Raw genomic sequence first — 27,887 nt, forward strand, 5'->3', positions numbered from 1 at the left:
TTTACTTGTTATTTATATCAAGCCATATTACAGATGGTTTGTCAGATTTAAGTTGAACCGCGGTACCAGTGCGTGCCGAACCGAGTGTGGTGAACCGAACGGTTCGGTTTTTTTTTCAGCGAACTGTGCCATCCCTAATATATATGTATACAGTTATAGAAGATATTAAGAGACCACTTGAAAGTTCTCAGTTTGTCTGGATTTACTAGGTATGGGTTTGAGTAAAATGTTAATATTTATTTTATTCTATAAAGATCTGATAACATTTCTTCCAAATTTCAAATAAAAATATCGCCATTTATTTTTTTTCCTTCGGGAAAATGACACTTGTTCAAAATAACTAATGTTTTTATTTGTTCTGACTGAAAATCAGGGTTATTCCACCAAACATTTCTTAACTCTTCTTAAATTAAAACATTGGTATTTGTGTCTAAAAATGTATATAATAATGTCTGAAATTGCAAATTTTTTGTTATCTGGACAAATTTTTACTTTATGCTTTAAACAATTTTTAAATGTTAAAATAGAAGAAATTAGAAGAAATGTCATCAGTATTTTTCAGAATTAAAAAATGTTTTACTCAAACACATAACTATGAACTAGAATGAACAGTTTGTGTCTGTGAAGGCTCAGCTGTCAAACGCAAAAGAAGTTCTGCAGCCTCATGAGTAAGTGTGAAGAGGTGAGCTCTCATTCCCACATTAACATGCACCAGTCTGTGCGAATCTGAGTCTTCACGGATGACTAAGTGAAGGCAGGTGACATGACAGAACTTTAGAGCAGAACTGGATCTCGCAGCAGCCGTTCTGTCTTTGCTCGTGAGCGGCGGGCGTCTTTGTCTCTGCGGTGGTATTCTCAGCACGGATGCTGATCCAGGCAGTTGCCAGCAGCCGTCTCTAAGGAGTCCCCCATCATTTTAATATCACCACAGAGACGGAGACAAACGAGCCACAGAAACATAAGCAGATGTCAGGCTTTATTAAATATTGAGGGAGTTTTGTATAGACGCTGCTCTGGTGAACTGGATATATTAGTCTCTGGCATGTTACTTGTTTACTTACTGTATTGACGCACACAGATACTTATAGACAAAACCTGCCACATTTCCAAGTCCCAGTGGGTCTGTGGATATGAAGGTCTGAGGTTTTAATTGATTGCTTTAGCGTCACTCTGTTACATATGAGCATGCAACTGAACCCGATTTACAAAAAAAAAAGAGTTGCATGCTCATATTACGACTTGGTGTTGAAAACAACATAAAGTTAATATTGAACAGTCAGTCTGTTTTATAGTAGGTCTGTATAATTACAGTCCAAAAGGTGCTATCTCAGGAGGAAATACAAATAAGATGCATTTTTGTTTTTAAAAACAGCTGAATGGAGCACAATAAAATGAACAAGGGTCATTTTTAAGAAGTTACACTGAGACAAATAGTAAGATGCAATATAACAACAAAAGACACACGTCAGCATGTTTTTTTTTTTTACACTGTAAAAAAAAAAAAAAAAAAGATTTAATTAATTAATGTGGTTTTCAACCTGGGGGCCTCAGCACACTTCCATGGGGGCAGTAAAATGACTTAAAATTCATTAATTAAATTATAAATGTTGACTTAATAAAATAAAGAAATAAATTGTTTGTAATAGTTGTAATAGTTTACATATCACAATTCTGATTCTAGTGTGTGTGTGTGTGTGTGTGTGTGTGTGTGTGTGTGTGTGTGTGTGTGTGTGTGTGTGTGTGTGTGTAGGAACGTACAGCACTTTGTTTGACAGATAGTCTTTTATTGCAAAAACTGTCCACACAAATATGGTTGCTTACAGACATGGCACAATAAAGGGAACACAGCAGGTGATTTGAACTCAATAAATGTATTATTGAATCTTAAAGTACTGGTCGAAGAAAATGGATTTAGAGATGTTGATGCTCAAAAAGGGGTTTTATTTTGCAGACTGTGTTGATACAGCAGGCTTAAACATGGCACTCTAAAGTCAGCCACAGATATGAAAAAATTAAATGAGATGGACTAGTTGACCTCACTAATAGACAGGTGTTGGATAACAAGCTGACCATTTCAATCATCCCTAAATAAACAGTATTTTTATCCTGACCAACAGTGACATTTTGTCAATCGCCTGGTGTCAGCTTTTATGTTGTTGCACACAGTAGCTCCACCCTCCACCCACAGTGAAATTTAATTGGTCTAAAATCATGCTCTGCATAATTGCATATTAAACATCAGACATATTCTAAGGAGAATTTGTGATGTTACAGACATTTTGTGTTCAGTGTGGACAGACAAATTAAATGCTGTCCAATAGATGTATAGTTATAAGGCATGAATGTCATTGACAGTGGTATTTTAGTATTTTTTTATATACTATTATATTTTTTATTAATGTTTTAAATTATATTTTATTGTTAATTTTCCATTTGCACTTATTTTTATATATATATTATTATTGCATCACATCTGGATAGGACATGCTGTTCGATGGGGAGTTAAGTTTGTTTCAACGCCTATATATCAGATTTTTGTGTTAAAACATAAGCACTATCTCGGAGGAGGCAATGAAAAGCTGATTTGTTTTTGTAACATCTTGAGTTATGTGAGCGGTTCTTTCACTTGTATTCTCATTGGCTCATAACGGAATCTGCAGGGAGAGCGAGTACATGATTATAATCATCAGTTTGCAGCTTTTTTTTAAAGCAGCCTCGGCGGGACAAAACTTAATGCAATAAGAGTCAATTATGTACCTTGTTGAGCAGCAAAATTATAAGCTGAAAGTGTTTACTTTAAAATAGTGTGGGTTGAATTTCAGTACAACTGGTGATGCTTCTGCAAAGCTTTCATTATTTTCAGTAAACATCATTAGGTTATGAAATGTGTCGTATGTATTTGCAGTGATCCATTCTTCAAATCTTTTTTTTTCTCCCAGCAGAATATTTTCACCTTCAGAATGAAAGCTGAGCGCTTCCAGTTCAACCACAGCTGAAACGGCACGACACAAGTAAGACCTACAGGTTAATTTCATGAAAATTTTTAGAAGAACTGCATGTTGAAGTATATGAAATAGGGTTTGCACAACTATTCATTTTTGCTAGCTTGCTAGACGTTTAAATAAGCAGCTTTCGTAAATATCTCAGTGGCGTGACGGCTGGCTGGAGAGTCTGGTGCAGTTGACATGATGTTAGTGAGAAACAAAAGCTGCTTGCATTATCATTAGCCACTATTACATTTATTCAATTTCTGTATTAGCAAAATATTGTCATTTGAAGGAAAATTACTGTATATATAAAACCCTCCAGAAACCGGAAACATATATATCTAGCCCATACAAATATGTTTATGTCAGTGTTGTTTTAGCATAATTGAGATAATATTATGGTTCATATTTTCAATATTCAAGTAGCACATTTTTATGGTTTTCATTTGATTCTATTACAGATTATGTATATATAATGTTTTAGACATATATGTTATGTTCATGTATAACCATCCTAAATATACCCTAATGTACATCCATCCCTCCATACCTAATGTACATTTTCATCTAGAGAATGCATATATGTGAAAATAATAGTCTTGCAGGTAACATATATGGCAAAATGACTCTTGATATAGGGAAATATATGTCACATATTTTATTTCTGTATGGGATGTTTGCTTATAATGACTGAATTTATAATTGAGTTTCCGAAGTTTTTATAATTCTTTACAACACAGCAAATCCACAAATCTTAATGGCTATTTAAATATGTTTTAGAAAGTAGCCGCTGCTTTATTTATGGGGTTTCCAGGGTAAAGGCTGCATTTTCTGCAGTTTAGCGCCATCTGCTGTCAGAGAGTGAATGTGCTTTCATTCAGTGCATCTCTCACGTGTTCCCCATGTGCTTTTCATTCAGGCTTGTTTACATCAGAGCGCACACATGTCTTTTAAACAGCATTTAGCGCTGTTGTGCATTTTGACCAGTTGGTGGGAAAAGTATTCTTAAAATGCATTCCAAATTCGGAATACTTTGTAATATATAATAATTCATCGATATTTAGAAGTGCTCACGATAATAATATTGTGCATATTCATTAATGTGATATATCACAATACAGAATACCGGCACATGTCTATCTGAGAGTTGCCAAGGTCGAAAATCTGATCAGCATTGAAATTGTCTGACCTGGTGCATTTTATTCACTCAAAAAATCCTATAAATTCCCTGCTTTCACCCTGATGCTGACCAGAACGGAGCTATTTGCATTTTACAGGCCAGAGCGGTCACGGTTTACTTCACCGTCTCAGCTGAACTGCCAATACTGAGGCAGACGGAAAGCACAATCATTGGGTTTTTACTGTGAATAAACTTTAGAATATTACCACTGACTGAGGCCTTTTTCAAATGGCTTGAGTTTTAATAATATTGTAGCCTGAAGATGGAGAGGAACGTGCTAAATGTGCATAATTTGACAAGTTGATTTGGGGCATTCATGTTCTGCAGCACATTTTGAACTTTTAAAAATCAAGTTTAAAATTTTTAAGGAAATATTTCATTAAATTATACATTAGACCTTTAAAAGAAATATGATGTGGATATTTTGAATCAGCTCTTATATCTGTTATAAAATAATTTTACACCAAGTTAAACTAAAAGAGAAATGAGAAAATAAATAATTTTTTAATATTTAATTTTCATTTTAGTGAAAATTTTCATAATTTTGTTGTGTTTTAATAATTTTTTTTAATTGTTATTTCTGTTTTGATAGATTTGTTTTAATTTGTTATTTTAGTTCATCAAATTAAACTGTTAAAATGGGAAATATTTGCTACTACCTAATTTTTTTTTACATTATTTTATTTCAGTTAACATTTATTTTATTTCAAGTAACGTTTTTTTATGATTTTCATTTTATTTTAAGTTTTAGATTTTGTTAACTCTAACAACCCTTCCTCCAATGTGAAATTAAAGATTATTTCATTTTATTATGCATGTTTTAAAATTATCACAACAGATAATTAAAATTAGCAAAAATATTGAGCTGACTTGTATAATACAAATTTTATGTATAATACACAAAATGTAACAACAATACACCCAATGTCAACAGAGTACAGACAGGGAAAAAATGGTTAACAATAATTTGAAAAAAGAGAAAAAAAAAAGCTTCTTATTGTGGAAGTTAGTGCAGTATCTGCAGACTGAAATAAACATCTACTCCAAGTAGTGAAATTATGTACATGATCCCTATGTTCACTTAATTATGATATCATTGTCATGAAAGAAGAAAACAATTCAATTATATTTCCATCTTTTCAATATTGCATCCAGTATGATGAGGACATGATAAATGTGCTACATAGAATGACCCATTAACGTTAGATTGTAGTGCTTGTAGTTGTTGCAGCATGATGAGAATTAATTTCTGTAATGGGGTGTAGGGTGGTGGCGGCTTTGGAAAAAGGACAGATGAGGCTCAAGGCATCAAAAATCTCCTTCACCCTCCCTTTAGGAAAAATAAGAGGTGAGCGTAAGCAGCACAGCCGACGTTTCACATCACAAATTCATTAAACACAATCAAGATGGTATCTAAATGACTGGCAATAAATGAGTTTCCACTTCAAGCTTTTATTTCCATTCCAGTACAGTACATAATGGTGTAGTTTTGTATGATATTGTGGCACCTTTTTACTTTATGTGTTATATAAAGCTTTATTCCATTCTACATATGTGTTTTGTGAAAGGCATCTGTGAGGGAGAGAGTGTGTATGTGCTTTACTTTCATCATAAAATAAAATGATCACGTGATCTGTAGTTTTTATAATTTTGCTTACTATATTTCTTAGTCTGGCCAGTGTTGTTGTGGTTATTCTTCTGTTGTAACAAAAATCATTTAGCAAAGTGATAAGGGCATGTTATGTGGTCTAGAGCTGCCTGGAACTACATTAACTTTGTGTTCCCCTGAAAGTAATTGCACACCTTAGAACGTTCGTCGTCCAATCAGATTCAAGCATTCAGTGAAATGGTTAATTGATTCTGCAGCCCTACTTTGTGAGCAGAAGATATTTATTATACTTAAAAAAACATATCAAATCCCAAACCTTTTATTCCAAACTGATAAATATATTTAGGCATTTAAGTTATTAATATTATATAAGATATTAAAAAAAGAATGCAAACTCCTATAATAGTGATTAAACGATGTTCCAGTATTGCAAAGTTTTCACTTAAGTCACATATTTTTGTCACATAAAACCCATATTTTATTTCATAGTTTTAATGTCTTTGCAGTTGATCTAAAATGTGGAAAATTATGTTGAATAACAAAGAATGAGCATGTGTGTCCATATTTGAACAGTTGCAATTAGAGTAATGCTTCCTTATTATTACTACTACTACTACTACTGCTTATTTTATATAAATATAAAACAAATTACAAAAAAATGCACACACTCACTTATTCGTGTTTAAAAATACAAATGTCTAATGTGAAAATGGAAGTCTAATAATAAACTGAGCAGGTGTGTCCAATCTTTTGATCAGTTGTGGAATTTGAGTAAGAGGTGAACCTCTGGTAAACCTCATAGCTAGTGGGCTTTATTCCAGCTGTGTTTCTAAAGCAGTAATCACCCTGTAAGAGTGCTGTGCACAAATGAGCTTAAAATTACATAATCTCCTTTATTCAATTCAGATCTCCGCTCTGCAAAGTGCATGAAAGTTAAGCTAATAAAAATTAGCATTGCTTTTCCCAACCTTTAATAGACGCCACAGGACTGGTCTCAGATCAGCATCATCCTGGTAACCTTTAGCATTTGTGCTGTGACTCAGCTATGCCCAGCTGTTTACCTTGAGTGTATGCGCTGTGTGTATCGCCTCTTTGTGTGTTAGATCTTGTGTGTGGAGTGCAGGCCTGGGGAGCAGAAGGCAATGAAACCTTAATTACATCCTCCCTTATCTTGCTTCCTTCTCTCTCATCCTCTGAAGCTGTGGACTATCAGCACTTTGAATTAGAGTCCTCTGCACACCGCCGCCTCCGCCTCACCTGTGGATAAACAGCATTAGGGAGCCATTGTTTGAGAAGCATGCACTTCGTCTAAACAATATGCAACCTTCTGCACCACCACATTTTATCACTCATGTACGTTCCTTCTTCTGCTGTTATCTTGGGATGTTTCATTAGCCATCTAATAATGACACCAAAACTGATTCTTACAGAGGAGTATGAACAATCTGAAAGGGGGGAGGGGATGTTGTAAAGCTTATCAGATTGGATTATGAATATTAATGACAAATTGGTGTTTTATGTGACGAGCAAAGTGCTTCTTTTTATTATTGCATATCAAACAAGAAAATCTTAAAATAAAAGAATTATTTCTTTATAATGCCTTTATAATGTTTATATATTCATATATGTAATATATATATATATTGTACATTGCTAAAAGTTTGGAATGTTTCTGAAAGGAGTCTCTTATTTTCACCAAGACTGCATGTATTTGATCAAAAATACAGCAGTGATATTGTACTAGTTTTTTCACGGTACCAAAATGTCAGTATTCGGTACTGATACCAGTGAAAATCCACGGTTCTCGGTACCAATTTCGGTACCATAGCAAAACACAAAAATATGCTAAAAAAAAATTATCACTAAGAATAAAACCAATGCCATTCTTTAAACTTATTTACAACTAAAGGAGTACTTCCACAGATTTGTTGTGTGTCTCAATTCAAACTACGCTGATGAATTGAATAGATTGCCTAATTATTAATGTGTAGTGGTTAAATGAAATGCACAGATTGTCTAGGCCTTTTAATGTGACCTTTTGTAGTTTTGATGTTTAGCCAAGATCAGTACTCAGAGCTTATTAATTTTAGATAAAAAAAGCAGTCTGCACACATTTTTTATTATTTATTTATTTCGGTATGACCATTCACTGTTACAGCACTATTTGAATTAACATTGTTTGAGTGGTGTATGCTATTGTGGTAGTATTTATTTCATAATTAGCTTTGATAATGTATAAGTAGGTGGTTTTTGGCAAAAATGAGCTGCTGTGCTTCCCGGTGATAGTGAAACTCTGGCTTCAAAAAATCTTGTAGCAAAAAGCATGTCTTATTGAATCAAGTTCTCATTCTGCTCTTAACTGAACTTTAGTCCGTGTTCCCAGGATTCAGGTCTCCAGAGTGCAGGACCCAGCAGAATTTACTGTAGTCAGTCATGAATGCATTATTCAGGATCAGCGCAAATCCCTCAACATGACCCGACGAGGGAGTACTGGGTGAAGATCTGCTGCAGCTCAGCCGAACATCTATCTGTCTGTCCGTCCGTCCATCTGTCCACCATGTATTGATCGTTCTCTCTATCATATCTAGCTATTAAGTTAGCTACGTATCTATCTTTATTCGATTTTAATTCTACTTCCTTACATTCAGTTTGAAATGTAACTCTACAAATAATTGATTTGGAAATATTTTTCATTCTCAGTTCAGTTCTGAATTGCACCTGCCAGTGCATTTGAAGATTAGCAGAAACTCACCCCTCATCCTCATCCGCTCTTCTTCAGCTGTTCTTTTCTCAGACTCCAAAGAATCTTAAAGGGGTCAAATTATGCTATTTCTTTTTTCATTTTCTTATGTAGCTATTATGTAGCTATTTGTGAATGTATAAGATCTGCAGAGTTACAAAGCTTAAAGTCTCCCACAAAATAATTTATTCTATCTAAAAGTGAAGGATGATCCAGACTGGGCTAAAATGGCTCATTCAAGCATGCCTCCACGTCTATGTCAAATTGTGGAAATATTTGCATAATGCCACCCAAATGTTGACACAAAGAAAGAAGGTGTGGTTTCAGTAACTGGAGTTAGTGTTGATGCAGTCATGTCAGGGTGACGCTGTGTGTTTTTGTGCAAAAGCAAAAGCACTTTATTTGGTCTTCTGAAAGTAGATGCAAAGAGGAATCATTGGTTAATATTGATTTACAACAGAACAGAACAGAACAGATCAAGCCAGACCTTTGAATTTGTGTAATGCATTTTATGGACAACCGTTTTGTAAACAGAGGAGAGTAGCCTAGAAGGCTGGCTGTGCAAAGGCTATTTGTAAAAAAATGTATGTTAAAAGCTGACACTCGCAATTATGGAAAGGGGTGTTACATTTCTGATGTGTGCTCGTGTTGTTCAGCCAATCACAATGCACTGGGTCAGCTGGCCAATCAGAGCAGACTGTGCTTGTCAGAAGGAGGGGCTTAGGAAATTACTCATTTGAAAGAGGTGGGGCATAGAGGAACTACAATACTGTACAGTATTTGAAAAATAATATGTTTTTTGAACATTAAAGCATGTCAACATATTTTGTAACACCAAATAATTATCTTTAAAATAGCATCGTATGACCCCTTTAATAATCATAATGACATCTGATGTCTCCAGGTTCACCGTGCTCTGAAATATTCTCTTTGAAGAAGTTACCATGCAAAGTACCACCCTACGCTGTGGAGCAGGCTGCTTAACATGCTCCATGCAAGCCTGGCCCGATAATGAGGCAATGCAGTTCAGACTCACAAATTTTCACTGTGGTCTTTAGATCCTATTAGCACTCTCCAGAGAATCTTTCCTCACGCAGGTTAGAGAGAGAAACCTGGCAGATGCAATCAAAGCCTTATTCTAATCACATAGCTGATTATAGCCATCATCTTCCGCCAACAGATTTGAGCCTTTCTGGGAAGTGTCTATCCTGGTGGGATAGTTTAGAGAACAATGCACACTGAGACATATGCATTTCCTTTTACCATCTTTCCTGTACACATGCATTACGTTATCATCAGTGTAACTCATTACCGTAGGCCCGTAACAGCTCTCTGGCCAATTACAGATGATTTCTGATAGTGTCTAGATTGAATGAACACGATTGTGATTGTGATTGTGCTTTGTGGATTGGTTTTCTGTGTGTCTGTAGAGTACATTTACATTTTATTTAACTTCACAGAATGTGCTTGTAGTGGTCAGTGATAGTGGCTCTTCAGATAGAAGGTATGCCTTCAGTGGAAGTCAATTTTTTGCCAGATGAAATTGCAGGTCTGATTGCACAGAAAAATAAAAGCATCCATCTCATTCATGCTTGATATCAAGTGTCAATTACAAATGATGCAGGGCAAATCCAAAATGTTTAAGAATGGTTCACCCAAAAATGTTATCACCCTAAGACCATCCAAAATTTAGATGAGTTTATTTGTTCATGGGAATATATTTGGGGAATTTCAGCATTATATCACTTGCCCACCAATGGATCCTCTGTAGTGAATGGGTGCCGTCAGAATGACAGTCCAAACAGCTGATAAAAACATCACAATAATCCACAAGTAATCTGCACAGCTCCAGTCCATCAATTAGTGTCTTGTGAAGCCAAAAGCTCTGTGTTTGTAATAAACAAATTCATCATTAGGGCATTTAACTTCAAAAGGTCACTCCTGACCAAAATACGAGTCCATGATTCATAATGATGCTTTCTCCTGTTGTCCTCACACATCCAAATCCCCCACAAATTAGTTAAGAATTGTTTTGAGCTGTTTTAGCTTATAAACAGTTCTTGATCTGTGTATATTCCTCTCCTGATTCAGACAAGATAATTTGTTCAATGGAGAAAGCAGCTTTATAAATAGAGGACTCGTATTTTATCCAGAAGCAACAGTTTGAAGTAAAAAAAAATGTTTTATTAATAATGGGTTTGTTTTATACAAACATGCATCTTTTCACTTCACAAGACATTAACTGATGGACTGCAGTGATATGGATTACTTGTGGCTTATTGTAATTTTTCTATTAGCTGTTTGGGCTCTCATTCTGACGGCACCCATTCACTGCAGAGGATCCATTGATGAGCAAGTGATGTAAAGCTATGTTTCTCTAAATCTGATGAAGAAATGTTCTCATCTACATCTTGGATGCCCTGAGGGCGAGTATTTTCAGCAAGTTTTCATTTTTGTGCAAACTTTTCATTTAAAAAATAAACTGGTTTTCAAGGAGCATTTGCACTGAAAATGTCTCGGAGTTAAACAATCAAGAAAAATACAGTGGTTATTTTTTGGTGTAGCTTACCTGTAAGTGACACAGCATTTCGTTGTAACAGATAATGGTTTATTATTTTGTTTCCCCCTGATAATTTTCCCACACTAAAACTAGCTATTATTTAAGCATTTCATTTTAGCATAGAAATATCCTTATCAGTAATGATATATAAGTAATATTTCGTGAAGACCTGCTGTATTTTGCTTGGAGCTGTGCTGTTGTTCAATAAATTCAATTCCTGACATTATTGTGCCAGAGGATTATAATTTTAGACTCATTGAAGCAAATTAATGGGCTTACCATCTTTCACTACCTTGGCTCTTCTTTTTGTTAAGAAATGCATTTCATTTGCTCCCAAATATGTTGGATGGCTTCCTCCAAAGTCATTTTAAAGTAATAATTCCTCAAAAATATAAATTCCATCATTATTTTGCATGAAGCCATATGGAGAATTGCATCTCCTCCTCCTCATACTTTCTCTGCCAAATCTCATTATTGTGTCAGTGCCAATACATAGAAATACAGCCTTTGTGTTTTGTTTCATTACTAATCATTAATCTCACTATAGATCTCTTACAGCATGACGTGCAGGTGTAATCCTGTAGAACCTCATATGAAACCTTGTAATAAGTTTTATATATTCTTGTACAATTCCAGTGAATGGCTGCATAAAAGGTTGATTTGTAAGACAAGATCGATTCGCTCAGTGTTCGAGTGCATGTATTGAAAATGAGCATCATTGAACTACTGCTGTGAAATAGGCTTCATAATGAAACAAGTTACTCGAACTCTAAAGGTGGTTTACCATCGTAAAGAAATAGCTCACCCATAAAATTAAAATTCTTGTCATCATTTGCTCACCCATCATTGTTCAAATCTGTGAGATCACAAAATGTCAAGAATATACTGAGAGAACTAAGAACATCGTCAGAACTGATGACATTTGATGTGTGTGATACGACGCATATAAAGGTGCTATTTTTGATTTGAGAGGAACAGTGAAGCTTTGCTTGAGTCTGTTGATCAGACAAAACTATCATATGGCTTCAGAAGACTAGGACTTATATATGGCTTCAGAAGACTTATATACGTCTTATGTAAGTATGGTTCAATTTAGAATAACTATTTTCTATTTGAATATACAAACCTGATTCCGAAAAAGTTGGCAAACTGTACAAATTGTGAATAAAACAGAATGCAATGATGTGGAAGTTTCAAAAAACAATATTTTATTCAGAATACAACACAGATGACATATCAAACATTTTAACTGATAAAATGTATCATTTTAAGGGAAAAATAAGTGGATTTTAAATTTCATGGCATCAACACATCTCAAAAAAGTTGGGACAAGGCCATGTTTACCACTGTGTGGCATCCCCTTTTCTTTTTATAACAGTCTGACTTCATCTTGACTTCTGAGAGACACTGTCACTCTGAGACGCTCTTTTTATACCCAATCATGTTGCCAATTGACCTAATAAGTTGCAAATTGGTCCTCCAGCTGTTCCTTATATGTACATTTAATTTTTCTGGCCTCTTATTGCTACCTGTCCCAACTTTTTTGAAATGTGTAGCTTCGTGAAATCCAAAATGAGCTAATATTTGGGATGACTTTTCAAAATGTCTCACTTTCAACATTTGATATGTTATCTATATTCTATTGTGAATAAAATATAGGTTTATGAGATTTGTAAATTATTCCATTCTTTTTTTACTCACAATTTGTACAGTCTCCCAACCTTTTTGGAATCGGGTTTGTATTTTGAAATCTGAATTTTCAGAAGCAATCACTCAAGTTTCACATCAAGTTTATTTAGTTAGTTTTTATTTCTTTGACAGTGTTTTATTGTTTTTCTAACCATATAAAATGTACTCTTTTCATCAATTTCTGTCAAATACCTCACAATATTCAGTTCATTAATACAAATTCTCAAACATTTACCAGTAATTTCAAATCATCATATAAAAAAAATAATGCAGAGCTTTTTTGAACCAGCATTTATAATTTCTGGAGCACTTTTGATTGTTTAGTTTATGGCATTTAATAAATCTGCATCCCAGTACCAATTTGTGTATTAGGAAATCATTCTAATATACTGATTTGCTCAATAAGCATTTATTATTATTATTATTATCAATGTTGAAAACAATTGCTGCTTGATATTTTTGTGGAAACTGTGAGGCATTTTATTTAAGGATTCTTCAGTGCAAAGAAATTTCTTATTACATTGTAAATGTATTTACTCTTGATCAATTTAATGTGTCATTACTGGAAAAACAAAAGATTTGAATGGTATTGTAAATGATGACAGAACTTACATTTTCAGCAGAACTGAAAGGCACAGAATGAGGTCAGATATATTTATAATTACATTCTCTTTGTCTTGTTTATTAAATATGCTTGAAACACATTTATCTGGCTTAAAATTTCTTGCTGATTTGAGCCAAGCTTAATGATGGCAGATGTGTGAGCTAGTAAATCATTTCTCCAGCGCAGCAGCAGTTTGAGTGTGTTGTGTCCACAGCCGCAGAGCCTTGGTGAGTGAAGAGAGACTCAGACAGGAGACAACAGCTGCACCATCTGCTGCGGCTTTAATGACTACCTGTGACAGGGGAGACAGAGACAGATGGGGAGAGGGAAAAAAGAGCCAAACTGGACCCAAGAAAGGAGAAAGGGGAGGAGGGGGGCTAACAGAATGAAAATGAGAGGAGAGGATAAGATAAACTCATCATATGAATGTCAGCATAAAAATTGAGCCCTATTTACTGTCCTAATGCGTATTTTTGGTTTTGTTTTGCATGATTCATTGGTGCAAATTATTCAATATTTTCTATTGACAGCCTTTTAATAGGCCTTGTATTTATTTATTTATTTTAAAGCAACAAATATCGAAGACATTGACCTTGTACCTTTTGTTTGTATTATTATGTAAAGTACATATAAGTATATATATATATATATATATATATATATATATATATATATATATATATATATATATGCATATAAGTATTTTATTTTTATTGTACAGACGGTCAGATGTTCTTCTTCCATTGCTGGAGAACATGTTCATCAGGTTTTTTTGCTCCAGTGTTGCTTTCAGAGAGACATTTTACTCACATTATTATGCTGAAAAATACTATTTTAATAAGCATCAGACAAATCAAAACAGAAGCATTTTTTGACTTTTTTTGTGTGTGTTTTTTTACAATTTCAACAGCCAATCAAGGTTTTTTCTTTTTTTTTGTGAATGTACTGTGGTCGATCTGTGGATGTGTGATACTATGGCATCGATACTTATGCCTTCTTGACAGCATGAGGCACTTTCTGAAATGGTTGAGAGAGGAAAGATTTGGCATTTAGGACTGGTAGTGGTGTAAATGAGAGTGTGAGATGTCCCTCGATGGAGACGGTCCTTGGCCTGGGGAATCTAACATGTCTTGACACTGGACAGCACTCTCATCTTCATTAAGAGTTGGACTTGTGGATCTCATCCCAACAATTTGGGAGAATATGCAGTTTTATCACTCCAGACCGAGGAAATAAGCAGTATGCCCGAGCCTGGCCTGCGTCCTGTTTCAAAGGAGATTTCGTGTTTACTTGACATTTGGAATCAGATTTGAGCTCTGACATTTCCTGGGAGATGAGGATGTGCACACTGTAGCGATACATTATTCAGAAGAGACGGCCGTGGTCATGCCTCATTGCATCACATTTCTATCACCATATTGTGAGCGGATTTTCATTTGTAACTCATGAGAAGTTATTTCAGACCCAAAGCAACCTTTTCAAAACAGGTTGCTGGTGGGAATTGTTCTGGTTCTGGTGCTTTAAGTAAAGACTGAAGCTGTTCAACTGTTCTTGCTCATGAGATTGTAATCGTTGGATGTACAATAGATACAGACAGACAGACAAGTCTCAACTTTTGCAATAAATTCACCTTTTTCTGTGTCAGATCATTAAAACTGATGGCCTGGATCTTGAACCAGCAGGTCTGGGTTTGGGTCTCAGGGTCAGGGTTTGTTCTGGATCCGTGTCTCGGGTGGTCTGCACATCAGTCACAGTGTTTCACCATCAGACTGTCAGACTGTTAGCTTCAGGAGAAACTCCAGCAGCAGTTTAATATCATATAAATTAATCCGTATTTATTACTTCTTTTATCTGAAATCCATTGGCATAAAAATAGAATGCATTAAAATGGGTTATTAAAAATACATTAAATAATTTCACAAATAATGATAGTATTACCCCAACTACTAGAACAACTACTACATATTACTAGAACAAAATATGATTTACATTAGTAGGTCAGAGACCTATTTGATCACTGTTTGGACTGACATTGGACTGCTTAATCACAAGCTGCTTTTGATATAATGATCAGAAATGATTTAAACACCATGTTTGGTGTTGATGTGTTTTTATATTGAAATTAATTGTATGTGAAGGACATTTTGAAGAACCTGTCTCATTCATTCATTCATTCATTCATTCACTCAATGAATACATATAATTTAATATTTATTTATTTATTTATTTGTATTTCTTAATTAAAGTTAGTAGGCTTTTATTAATGATTAGTACTGTATATACAATAGGTTTTAGGTGTTCCATTAGTTCATGTTAGTTAATGTATTAACTAACATGAACGAACAATGACTAATATATTTATTACAGTATTAATTAATCTTCATTAATGTTACTTAATGAAAACTAATGTTAACTAATAAACCTTATTGTAATGTGTTATTATTGTTATTATTGTTATTATTATTATTAGTATTATTTATTAAATCGCCAGAAGGCTTTCGTTTACCAAATATATTTACTTGGTAGTTTATTTTTTCGACAGTCAATATGCTTTAGTTGATGTCACATTTATGCATTTATTTGTCAATATGCTTTTGTTGATATCAGTCTAAAAAGTAATACCCTGAAGGAGTGTGTTTGGAACTGAAATACCAGTTTTTTTAAGCTTTGGCCATGTTTGCATGAGAATCCAACTCTTTAACAGTGTAAATAAGTCAGAAAGCATGAAATAGCAATAGACCTCCCGTTTAAAGGGGTGGCTGACTGCTTTTTTTTCTTGGCTTCATTGTGTTTATGTGGTGTAGTGTAACATGTCTGTGTGCTTCAGTTTTCATATATTTTATGTCTATTGTAAGCCGCTGTCTCCATTGTCATTTGAACAGCCAGTTGACTTGCTGTTTCTGTGATTCCACTCCCTCAGAAATAAGCAATGGGCTCAGATTGGTTAGCTGACCCAGTGTGTTGTGATTCAGTAACCGCATACTGCACATTGTCTGGAATCTTCACGCCCATTACCACTGAAGTTCTCTGGTGTGATTACATAGAAGTTTGTTGGTGTTTGTACACGTTTATCTTATAAGTATGAAATAGCATTTATCTAATTGGCTACTAAAGCCAACAGCGTTGGCCTTTGTTAACATCCTTGATATAACCAACAATAATGACAGAAAGTATACATGGAAAATACATTTCTAAATAATAAAACATACTTATAGGTTGGGGCCCAACGACAGCTGCCTCTGCTTTTAAATCAGGAACTACTCCATGTTTCAGTAAGAGTCTTCCAGCACTGATCTCATGGAACTGTATTCCAGAAAATGTGCAGCACAGAAAGCTACTTTAGGATTGTACAGTAATTGTCAGGGACAGAATTGAAAGTAAATTTAACCCTAACCCTAACCAACATTACACACTAATGTTAAAAAAGTGAAATCTTAATCAAACATTACCGTCTACAGTAGACTGTAATGGTTTCTCTTGGTTCTAAATAAATGCAACTTAAGGTACAGGTTGTAGGACCTGCTACTAGAGGGCTCACTACCAAAACAATATCAATCGCATGGTTTGATGACGCTAAGAAGGAGCGTGGAATGATGGGATTCGTTGTCTTCTACCCAACCGCTGACAGCCATCAATCAGACGGAAAGATAAATCATGGATTTAACGCGAGTTCAACGATTTGCGCGAGTAGATTACATACAAAGTCAATGTAAAGACACGATCAGACTATGAATCAGACGCGTCCTTGCGCGGGTCTAGAGACACGATGCCCTGCATTTGGCGTGTATGCCCCATAATACTAATTTTGTTGATCGTTACAATAGCATACATTTTCTGTAAAGATATGAATCAAACAACTCACATGTCGAGTAAAACACAAGCGAGATCGGCATCTCTTTCTAGTGGAAGATGTGTCCTCGACACTGTTTTCATGTGGTTTCTACGTCAGTTAAGCCAGTAACAAAGGGCAACTTACGTCATTGACAGGCGACTGCACTGCCTCGTGACACTGTTTAAAATGGGAATTTTGTTGAAAACATTAGAGATATTGTTAGCAATCAGCTGGACAAAATATATAACACTAGCCTACTGGTTTTTGGATATTTTACTGCAAATATCTTACAAATTGTAACAAATTGTACCTATAAAATCCAGTGCGACTTATATATGCTTTTTTCCTCGTCATGACGTATTTTTGGACTTATGCGACTTATACTTAGGGCTTATAGTCCGAAGAATACTGTATGCATTTATTATTTTTTATCAATAGTACAATTTATTTATTTATGCATTTTTTTGTTTGTTTGTAGGCTTTAGTGGACCTTTATTTATAGTCATCTTGCTTTAATTCATGTCTGGTTTATTTATTAGTAAGTAAATGTATTTATTTAATATCAGAAAACTGTTATTTATTCATTCATTCATTCATTATGTTTGACCATTGCAATTAGATTTAATGAACTAAACCTATTAAAAAACGGTTTCCATCTGGCTTATGTCTCTTATGGCAATTACATATTCAAGAGACCAAGAAGAATGAATGACACTCATTTTCCACAACATCTGCCCACATTTGTCCACTCATTAATCTCTTTCTCTCTGACTGAGATGTGATTGTTTGTCTTATAGAATCATCTGCACTCTGCAGCGCTGCTGTGCACAGGATCGTACGCTTCTTGATGGAGTATACGGTTCGGATAAATAGACAGGAGCTTTGTTATGAAGTGATTTATAAATGAAGAGGATAATTTTAAAGTCTATACTCTGATAAATCGGCAACCAGTGAAGGGATCTAAGAATTGGAGTGATGTGTTCATGTTTACGACACTTTAAAAGAAGTCTGGCTGCGGCATTTTGGACAAGCTGAAGTCGTGCAATTTGAGATTTAGATAATACTGCAATATAAAGAATTGCAGTAATCTAGATGAGATGTAACATAGGCAATGAACAGCCATTTCTAGAGATTTTGGAGAGAGAAAGCGTTTAGAAGACAGTCTCCTTATTTGAAATTGATCAATTCCTTTATTTGTAGGAATTGCAATTAAGATGACAAATCTTGGGCCTAGCTGGAACGAAAGAGGAAGGCAGGCCTTGAGTGAGCTAATGTTTATAGAGAGGATTCACAGTGTAATCAATCTACAAATAACACCTGTGATATTGGATATGGATGCAGCTGTGTTTTCATTTGCGAAAGGTTGGCTCTCCTTGTTGTTCATTAAAACTGGCTTACACGGCATTAAGGCGCCACCAAATAGAGCAGCAACATTGATTTATTGTGTTGATTTATAAGTGTTTTTGTGTGTTTTTGACTTCCTTTGTTTCATTTGTTGCCTCTACGTCCCAACGGATCAGATGGCTCTTATCTTAAGATCACAGAAAGCTCTCTCAAGAAGTGAATGATAAAATTAAAAAGCAAATGTGAGATGTTTTTTTGAAGCAGGTGCATGCTGACAGATCTTTCTGCAGAGAAGTGTAAGTGTTTTTTTGTTTGTTAGTTTTTTTGTTTTTTGTTTTTTTTTTTCTGTTGAGCTGAAATTAATATGCCACTTTCAGTCCACGGATAGCTCATTATCCGTATTAACAGCGCTTCAGGTTCTTATGCAGTCAAGCGAGAAAAATTGCCATAATGCAACATTATCGTCAGACTCAGTATGAGTTATGAGGTATGTGTGTGTATACAGCTCACAAAAGTAAAAAAAATCAAAGTCAAAAGTATGAATTATATTATTAATTTAAACAATTATTATCAATCAATATTTTTTTATTAATTAAATAACATATAATATATGGAAACTTGCAGCCCTCTTATTTATTCAGTGAAATCATAGCCTTTTGCAGTTTAATCGACACATTAAGCTGTATCGCAATTCTTGTCGTACTGTCCCAAAATGTAAGACTTTCTTGTACCTTTTAGAGTTTTTAAATTTAATGCAACTAAATTTAAGACTTTTTAAGGGCCCGTCAACTTTCCGTTCTCTGCTATCTTCACTGCAAGCATGACCGCACATCTGAACAACAGGTGGCATGTAGGACCCAAAAATCTCTTCATAGCTGATCTTGATGTACTTGATATAAATTTTTGTTTTTGATTTAGATTTTTTTTGTTTTTGATTTTGTTAGAAAATAGAATCTGGTTAATTATTTCTTGCATCATGTCAAAAGGCTTCGCAGTCTGGATTCGGACCGGAGTCCACCAGTGTGCGATCCCTGCTCTATACTATCGACCTCACCGCAGCTTTAACAAGTCCACCACTAACTGAAGACAAATAGCCAAACTCAAGAGTTTAGTTTATCCTGCGTCATTATTTTTTGCAAGGTGTGGAGAAGCAGACATGCTGACACGAACACAACTTAAGAATCTGAGTCACAGATCAAACTCACACCGTCTCTAATTAAAACACTATAGCGGCAGATGGAGCTTCCCAGAGAAATTCTGTTGCATGTCTTTGTCAAATTAAAGGTGCCACTTTTTGCTCTAGCTCAAAATGTAAATAAGCAAACGCTGCATATGGTGAAACATACAAGCTTTATATAAAATATGCAAACTATCAAAAAAGCTTGAAGTAATGACTAAATACAGCCTTGTTAATAGAAAGTTGTCATGACTGCAGCTTTAGCTGGGATATATGAAATACATCATGCAATACAAAAAATGTGTCCGACTATACATTTTGTGATACTGCATAATGACAAGCTTATTATTCATTTACTATTAAAAACTGTAAAGACGTATTTGAAAAACTACTAAAATTGACAAAACACAACCAAATTACTAAACCTTTACCTAAAATTAAAAATGGAAAATATAAACATACAAAAATGTATCATGCAAAAATCAATAAAAACTATTGTAGGATCTTAATGATACTAAAATAACATTGTGATATAATTGTTTTATTAATATTTTGATATTATGAATAGTCTTTATTCGTATATATTCTGTTTTCATATTAATTTTAAAAATAATTAATAATTGTGTTGTGTTTTTGTCATTTTAGTTTCACATTTAATTTCACATAGAACTACCAGTTTTCTACCAAAGTTAACATACAGCATATCAAATAATGCTGTAAATAAAAATCTGAAAAGAAAGATGCTTCAAAAAATATTTGAACGTGCAGGAATTAATACAACCACCCCTATAGATTTAAGTTTCACTTTCTATAGTCTGTGATCGATAGAGGAGCATCTCGGCGGCTGGGATTTAATTCTTTAATGGGGTCGTATGACGTTGCTCAAAATAACATTATTTGGTGTAATGCAATGTGTTTACATGGGTTAAGGTTCAAAAAACATTATTTTCCACATACTGTACACTATTGTTTCACCTCTATGCCCCACCTTTCTGAAGCGCATTGATTTTCACAAAGCTCAACAGTCTGAAAAGCAAGGTGTGTTCTGATTGGCCGAATGCCTCAAGGGTGTGATGGAAATGTTACACCCCTTACTATACTGTGATGCCGTCTCCCAGCACGATGAGACCAAGCCAATAAAACCCATTACAAACAAGGCATTTTTTGCATCCAGTGGGGACATAATTACTGATTATAAATACTGTCTTTTTACGCATTGAGTTGCGTATCATGCTGCATAAACATAAAACCATGTCTGCTTGTAAGGGAAGTCGTGGCCTAATGGTTAGAGGGTTGGACTCCCAATCGAAGGGTTGTGAGTTCTAGTCTCGGGCTGGACGGAATCGGGGGTGGGGGTAGTGCATGAACAGTTCTCTCTCCACCTTCAATACCACGACTTAGGTGCCCTTGAGCAAGGCATCGAACCCCCAACTGCTCCCCGGGCGCCGCAGCATAAATGGCTGCCCACTGCTCCGGGTGTGTGCTCACAGTGTGTGTGTGTGTTCACTGCTCTGTGTGTGTGCATTTCGGATGGGTTAAATGCAGAGCACAAATTCTGAGTATGGGTCACCATACTTGGCTGAATGTCACTTCACTTCACTTCACTTTTTTAATCGGATAACGGCAAACAATAAGCTCTAACAGTTAATCTACACTGCTCAAAACTTTCATTTGAGTCGCAGTGATAAATCCTTTACATACGAAAATGTATGTATGTAGGTATGTATATATTTACACGTTCTATCAATTTTGACCCATATCCAATTCATCTGTTTACACTTGCCATACCATCTGAAACATCGCGCATGCATTGTTGTCATTTATCGCCTCCACATGTGCTTCCTCCTGAGAATGTGTCCTGTGCTGACAAAACAAGTCACAATGAGCATATAAACGCGCACATCAACCCGATCACTTTATTTAGGATTCATGTAAACTCTACATTCAGATTCATCAATCGGAATAAATTCAGTGTGTTTGTTTTCCTCGCCATGTGCTCCCAGTAACATTAAGGAAGTAGATTCAGCATCAGTTCAGGAAACACTAGTCTATTGTATGTAGCTCAGCTTGCACAATTTAGAGCCTTTCAGGTGCTTTTTGTCCACAAGCTCTTTAGCTATGGAGGCTAATGGTATTAGAGTGCTCCTCACCAAAGGCTTAAAGTGGCTAAGAGTCACTGAAGTTATGTGCATACAGTGCCTTCTGCTTGCTTCAGCATACTGTACCTACTGCTGCGGTTCATCCCAGTGCATTTCCAAGCAGATGACTGTCTTTAATGTCTTTAATGATTTATTTGCTGCTTGAGCTGTGTGTGCTGCTCTCACACCTAGTGTGCAGCAGCATATGTCCTGGAAAGCTCTGCGCCGGCTGAGGCTTCAGGCCCGTTTACCTTCAGTTGAGCTCAGCCGAATGGACGGAAGCTCCTCTCCTGCAAGCTTTTAATGTATTCATTATGTGTTGTATGTTAATCCCATGGCACGGAAGATTGGCTGAGAAGACTGCAAGCGTTTGCCAAGCAGAATATGGGAGGGTTCAGGAGGAAGTGAACGATGAAATTAAATAAAAACAGAGCTCTTTGAATGGAGCTTGGCCAATGATAGCATTGTCTGTGTTGCTTTAGCATCCAGTTTAGGTTGTTTCATCATCATGAAAAGAATTACTGCCGTCATGAAAATAAAAAGTTATGTTTTGTGAATAAGACAATGGGGGTTATCTAAAGAAATGATTTTGATTTGTGGTTAGTCTCACAGTTAGTTGAGCAAAGTGTGTTTGATTCACTGAGATAATCAAATAAAAGAACTGAATGAACTGAACTCTAATAATAATCACTTGATAAGAGACTTCCATTCAGAAATCGGACTACACTAGGTTTCCTGTATCTTTTGATTGACTGAAAAGAACTTAATCATAAGAATCTTTTATTTGGAAATTGGATAGCACCGGTTTTGTGCATGCTTTAAATTACTGATGAAAAAAAAAATGGTTCACTGGTTGCTTTGTAAGTTTTCGATTGACAAATGAACCCAAAAAACTAATCATCAGTCTTTGGTTAACTGTCTACACTGGTTGCTTTGTATGTTTTTGAATCACTAAAATTAATGAATTCAGAGTAATTCGTTCTCTAATCAAAATACACTGATTTGAGCTATATTTGTTTAAGGTTCCCAATTTAAATAGTTTTTTCCACAGAAATAAAGTGTTGCAACTGTGGAGTGAATTCACCCTTTGTGTGTTGAGAAGGATGAGGCCATTCCTCTGTTTGCAATAACAATAACATTATTGCTGCTTTACTGGAATGCTTTAGGCACATTTTTGCATCATGCTGATCCATTTTGCTTCCCAATTTTCACTTCTCTCCGTCTAAAATCCAATATGTACACCAACACAAAGCACTTTGTGTGATTTGTGGCTGATCTCAGAAGTCCTGTTGTGTTGTGCTGTGATTTGCACTTTATCTATAAAACTGTGGGAATAATCAGACAACTGTCTGTCAGTGCAGGCATGACAATGAATCTTGATGCCTGTGTTAACTTTATATTTATGGCATATTCCTGTTGGTACATTTTGATTTTTTTTCTCCATAATGATAATGATGATGATGATGATTATTGGGTAAACATAAGTATATACTAAATATTTTTATATCTAATTTTATTTATTAAAATAATGTAATAACATTGAAATATTATTAAAAAAAATCTATATTAATATATTTTAAAGTTAGTAATTTATTAATGTAATGAAAATCAGGATTTTCAAATAGTGGTACTTTTTTTCAAAAATAAATATTAAGAATAATGATTAAAATATTGATTAAAACGCAAAATGTATTCGAAATACAAATCATTCTAAATGTCTTTATTGCCATTTAAGCTGCCCTTGCTGAATACAAGTATTAATTTATTTTAAAAACTTTTGAATGGTAGTGTGTATAACCCTATAGAAGTGAAGTACTTGCAGCTGCTAGTGGAAACAAACTCGTCCAACAATAAACAGCAGCAGCTTCACCAGAGTGCTGTATCAGTTTATGTTTCGTTGCACATAGATGAATGATGTAGGTTGCCAGGTGCTCATAAGTAATTGGCAGAACCTTTAGGTAAACATATGGTCCTGTCTGTGTTCAGATGCTTCTGCGTACCTGACTAATTTATATGTTCAGCAATTGGTTGAATTTCATTTTGTACTGGGAATCTTTAGTATAGTCTACTCAAGGCAATGCTCACTTGCTCTAATCTCATAGATATAGAAGTTTGAGAGGCGATGCATAAACTTCTAATTTACAAAATGTGTTCTAATCTCCATTCTTCTCCCCAAAAAATTACATGGAATTTACCAGAAATATGTATTAAAGAAATGAATTGATATGGCATTAAAAGTACATATGCAATGCTGCTACCATCAGATGGATCCAGCACTGGCCTTGTGTGCCGTCATGTTTCAGCAGAGTCTAATACATAGCTTTTTCAGAGTCTAATAGTTTTCCATTCATTGGTGCTCCTGGAGGAGAGTCTCCGAGTCCTGCTGCCCTTCAGCAAGATAACAAGACCAGCAATGTGCCAATATGATAGCATGATAAACTAAAACAGCATCAGCAATCTCACTTAAAACAAAGGCCAACCGCTTGCGCTTTACGTCCAAACAGTCTGATTGACATGCTAACATTAGCACATGCTCATCATTTACATATTCCAGCTTCAGGGACTGAACTAAATTGGGCTTTGTGAGCACCAGGCAAGAAAAAAAAAAGAATCAATCAGACGATTAAATGAGTGCAGCTACATTAAGCTGAGTGAAAAGTTTTGATAGATTGCAGCAAAGCGAGGAAGCCAAATAAGCTCATAAAATGTGCATTAATGTTATATTATTCCATACAGTGGGGATTTGTTATAGAGGCAGTGTTCATTTAATGAGCTTCCTAATCAACATTAACACATGACTTTTGTCAGATCTTTTTTTTTAAGCAGCACTGTGGTTTATAAAAAATAATAAAAAAAAAAGGTAAATGCATCTTTTTATATGACAATTCAGACTTTGCAAAATTGTGAGAATAGAGTTTATATCACAATGCTTATATCACAATCTTGTAATTCAGTATTTTCACCACAGAATAAAAAATGTAATTGTGATTTTTTTTTTTTTCAATTGTTAGTATATACCTCTATATTTTGACTGCTGTTGTTTAGTATTTTAAGTATATAACTATATTATTAGTAGTAGTAGTAGTAGTAGTAGTAGTAGAAGTATTTAGAATAAATTAAAATGTGTAGTTTATTTTGCTTTATTACATAGAAAATATTTTTAAAATATAATTGTATAGAGAAATTTAGATATTATTTAGACAGTATTAAAAAATATATTTTGAAGTCCAAAGTAAATCAATGAAAAAGTTAATAGAAAAGTCTAAAATTTAATTATTAACATTTACCGTTCAAGGTTTAAGCTTAGTCCCAGGCTAAAATGCATGTAAACTGAAAGAAACTTCAGACTGATCTTAAAATATGTCAGATTCATTGTTTTGTCTCAAGATGCACACCAGTGATAATTTTATCTAAGGCATATTTCTAAACACTAATTAGATGGCCCAATCCTGGTTTAATTTAAACCCTGTCTGTGAAACCGGGCCACCATGAATGTTTCTAAAATTATTGATTATTATTTTAGCTATGCTCAGCTATAAATATTTTGTTGACTTAAAATGTGTTTTCAGTGCAATTTCTATAAAAAAAATTCACAACTTTAACATGCTAGTGAACTGAAACAATTTAGCTTGCTGACAAGGCAACAGTTCTCCATTTATATTAGTTTAACTTGATGTACTAAACAAACCTAAAACCTAAATAAAAAATGATTATAAAAAAACGATACATATATTAAAAAATAAAAATAAAAAAATAAAAAAATAAATGACAAAGCAAACAATAAAATTAAAAATTAAAATTAAAATTTTTTTTTTTAAAATCAGTTTATATATATATATAGATAGATAGATAGATAGATAGATAGATAGATAGATAGATAGATAGATAGATAGATAGATAGATAGATAGATAAACTGATTTAAAAATGTTACTATATATATATAACTGATTCAGAATGTGAATAAAAACTGCCTGGTCTTTATCTTTGTTTCAAGATTAGATTAACTCCAAAATTCAAAAGTAATGACAAGGAAATTGCTAAAAATGTTGCAAATTTAATGTAAATTCATTAGTCGAAACAGGGAAATGTATAACGGATTTCATTCTTTAAATTCATGAGTCGGTCTGCTGTTTGTTCATCTATAACAGGAGAGTTTGTGCTGAACAGATGTATTTGAGCAGGTAATATTTTGGCTATGAGATTTGCATATAAAGAGCTCTGTGTGTGTGTGTTTGTGTGTGTGTGTTTGTGTGTGTGTGTGTGTGTGTGTGTGTGTGTGTGTGTGTGTGTGTGTGTGTGTGTGTGTGTGTGTGTGTGTGTGTGTGTGTGTGTGTGTGTGTTGGTTCTCAAGGCTGCAGGCCGTGTTGACTGCTCTCTTCGTATGCTTTACAAAAACTGCTGTTTTGGCTCCGATGAACTGATGTGTTTTACATAGAGATAGAAAGAAGAAGTCAAATCAAGGTTGTGATCTCTGTTCTCTAGGTTCAATAATACAATGCAAAATGATTTGAGTCTGTGAAGCTGAGAGGAGTGGAAGCACTGGTGAAGATTACTGCAGTTAGGAAACCATTCGCTGATCTGCTTGGAGAACGTCCTGACAGAGAGATAACCGTGTGATCGGAGAGGGCAGATCAGACAGGAGCTCACAGCTGATTCTGTTTGAGAACTTGACTCAATACACTAATAATACTGTAAGCTTCAAAACACTGCATATACTTACAGTTACATCAAAACAAAAGGTTATGATAATATGTAAAGCTTTTATAATATTTCATAGCAAAAAAAGGATACTCGATGAGAAAATATAGAATGGTAGTCAGCAGGGTTATTTTAATAAGCTAAAACTATAAATAAAAAACACCTCAATTATTGCCACTTGAAATAAAATATACAAAAAAATATACATTTTATTTCAGCTAGTTGACAGCATTTCTTATTTTCATTTATTTTAACGTATATATAGTTTAGTTTTTCTTTGAAGAATATTAAATCTAATTAGATTTTAACTTTAAAAAAAAATAGATTTTTTTTTTTTTGTCCCTTACGTTTGCAGCAAAATATACGACATCAACATGTTAATATGTTCAAAAGACTGAAGCTTTTCAGTATGTTAAGAGAAACTTACTAAAATGTAGCTAAAATTAAAATAAATATAAAACTAATGCTATCATTAGTTATCATATCATATTATTTAAATATTACTAAAATAATACTTAACTGACGGAAGATAAAAACACATTTTTGAACCAAAATGACTAACTGGTAATGAAATAAATGAAAACTAGAACTTAAATAAGCATATCAAACTGGAATATATATATATATATATATATATATATATATATATATATATATATATATATATATATATATATATATATATATATATATATTATATATATATATATATATATATTATATATATATATATATATATATATATATATATATATATATATATATATATATAAATGACAAAAACACAACAAATATCTTACTAAAATCACTAATTAATTTAAAAATATCAATAAACTATCAACGATACTTTAAACAATGACAGGATTTTACATTAGTTCTAGAGGTGGAGCAAGTGTTTACATTTTGATTATTGGGATAAAATATTTGTATTTAGAATTAAGCGTACATTGCTTTTTAAAGATTTAGGGTCAGTGCATCATGTGACACTGAAGACTGGAGAAATTATGCTGAAAATCACAGAAATAAGTTATTGAAATAGAAAACATTTATTTTAGATTGTAATAAAAATACTGAATTTTTGATCAAATAAATGCAGCCTTAGCGAGCAAAAGAGAGTTCTTTTCTCACTTTTGATTTCATTTTTTTCGCTCTTTTATTGACTGCTAATTTCTCTGTTCTGCTTGACAGATCCTGCACTTCACGAGCGAAAAAGACTCATGTCATCAGAAATTATACAGCACATGGAGAGTGACTTTTATGAGTTTGAGATGAACTGCGGTCTGCTGCTGCTTCAGACAGGTCGGTTCTGCCTGAGAAATAATGCCGCA

General features: G+C 34.2%; 1 protein-coding gene across 4 annotated transcripts in view; it reads left to right on the top strand.

The window, feature by feature from the left end:
- The window catches only part of b3galt1b (UDP-Gal:betaGlcNAc beta 1,3-galactosyltransferase, polypeptide 1b), a 146,127-nt gene that overhangs the window by 96,302 nt on the left and 21,938 nt on the right, over positions 1–27,887 (top strand). For 2 of the 4 annotated variants that reach the window (XM_052606611.1, XM_052606612.1), the window contains exons 3-4: positions 2,940–3,011; positions 27,748–27,858. The gene's annotated coding sequence lies outside the window, so the exon portion shown is untranslated. The remainder of the gene's footprint in view (positions 1–2,939; positions 3,012–27,747; positions 27,859–27,887) is intronic. The other 2 variants (XM_052606609.1, XM_052606610.1) reach the window with 1 other exon arrangement.

The sequence above is a fragment of the Carassius gibelio genome, chromosome A9, assembly GCF_023724105.1.
Source record: "Carassius gibelio isolate Cgi1373 ecotype wild population from Czech Republic chromosome A9, carGib1.2-hapl.c, whole genome shotgun sequence".
Classification (NCBI taxonomy): domain Eukaryota; kingdom Metazoa; phylum Chordata; class Actinopteri; order Cypriniformes; family Cyprinidae; genus Carassius; species Carassius gibelio.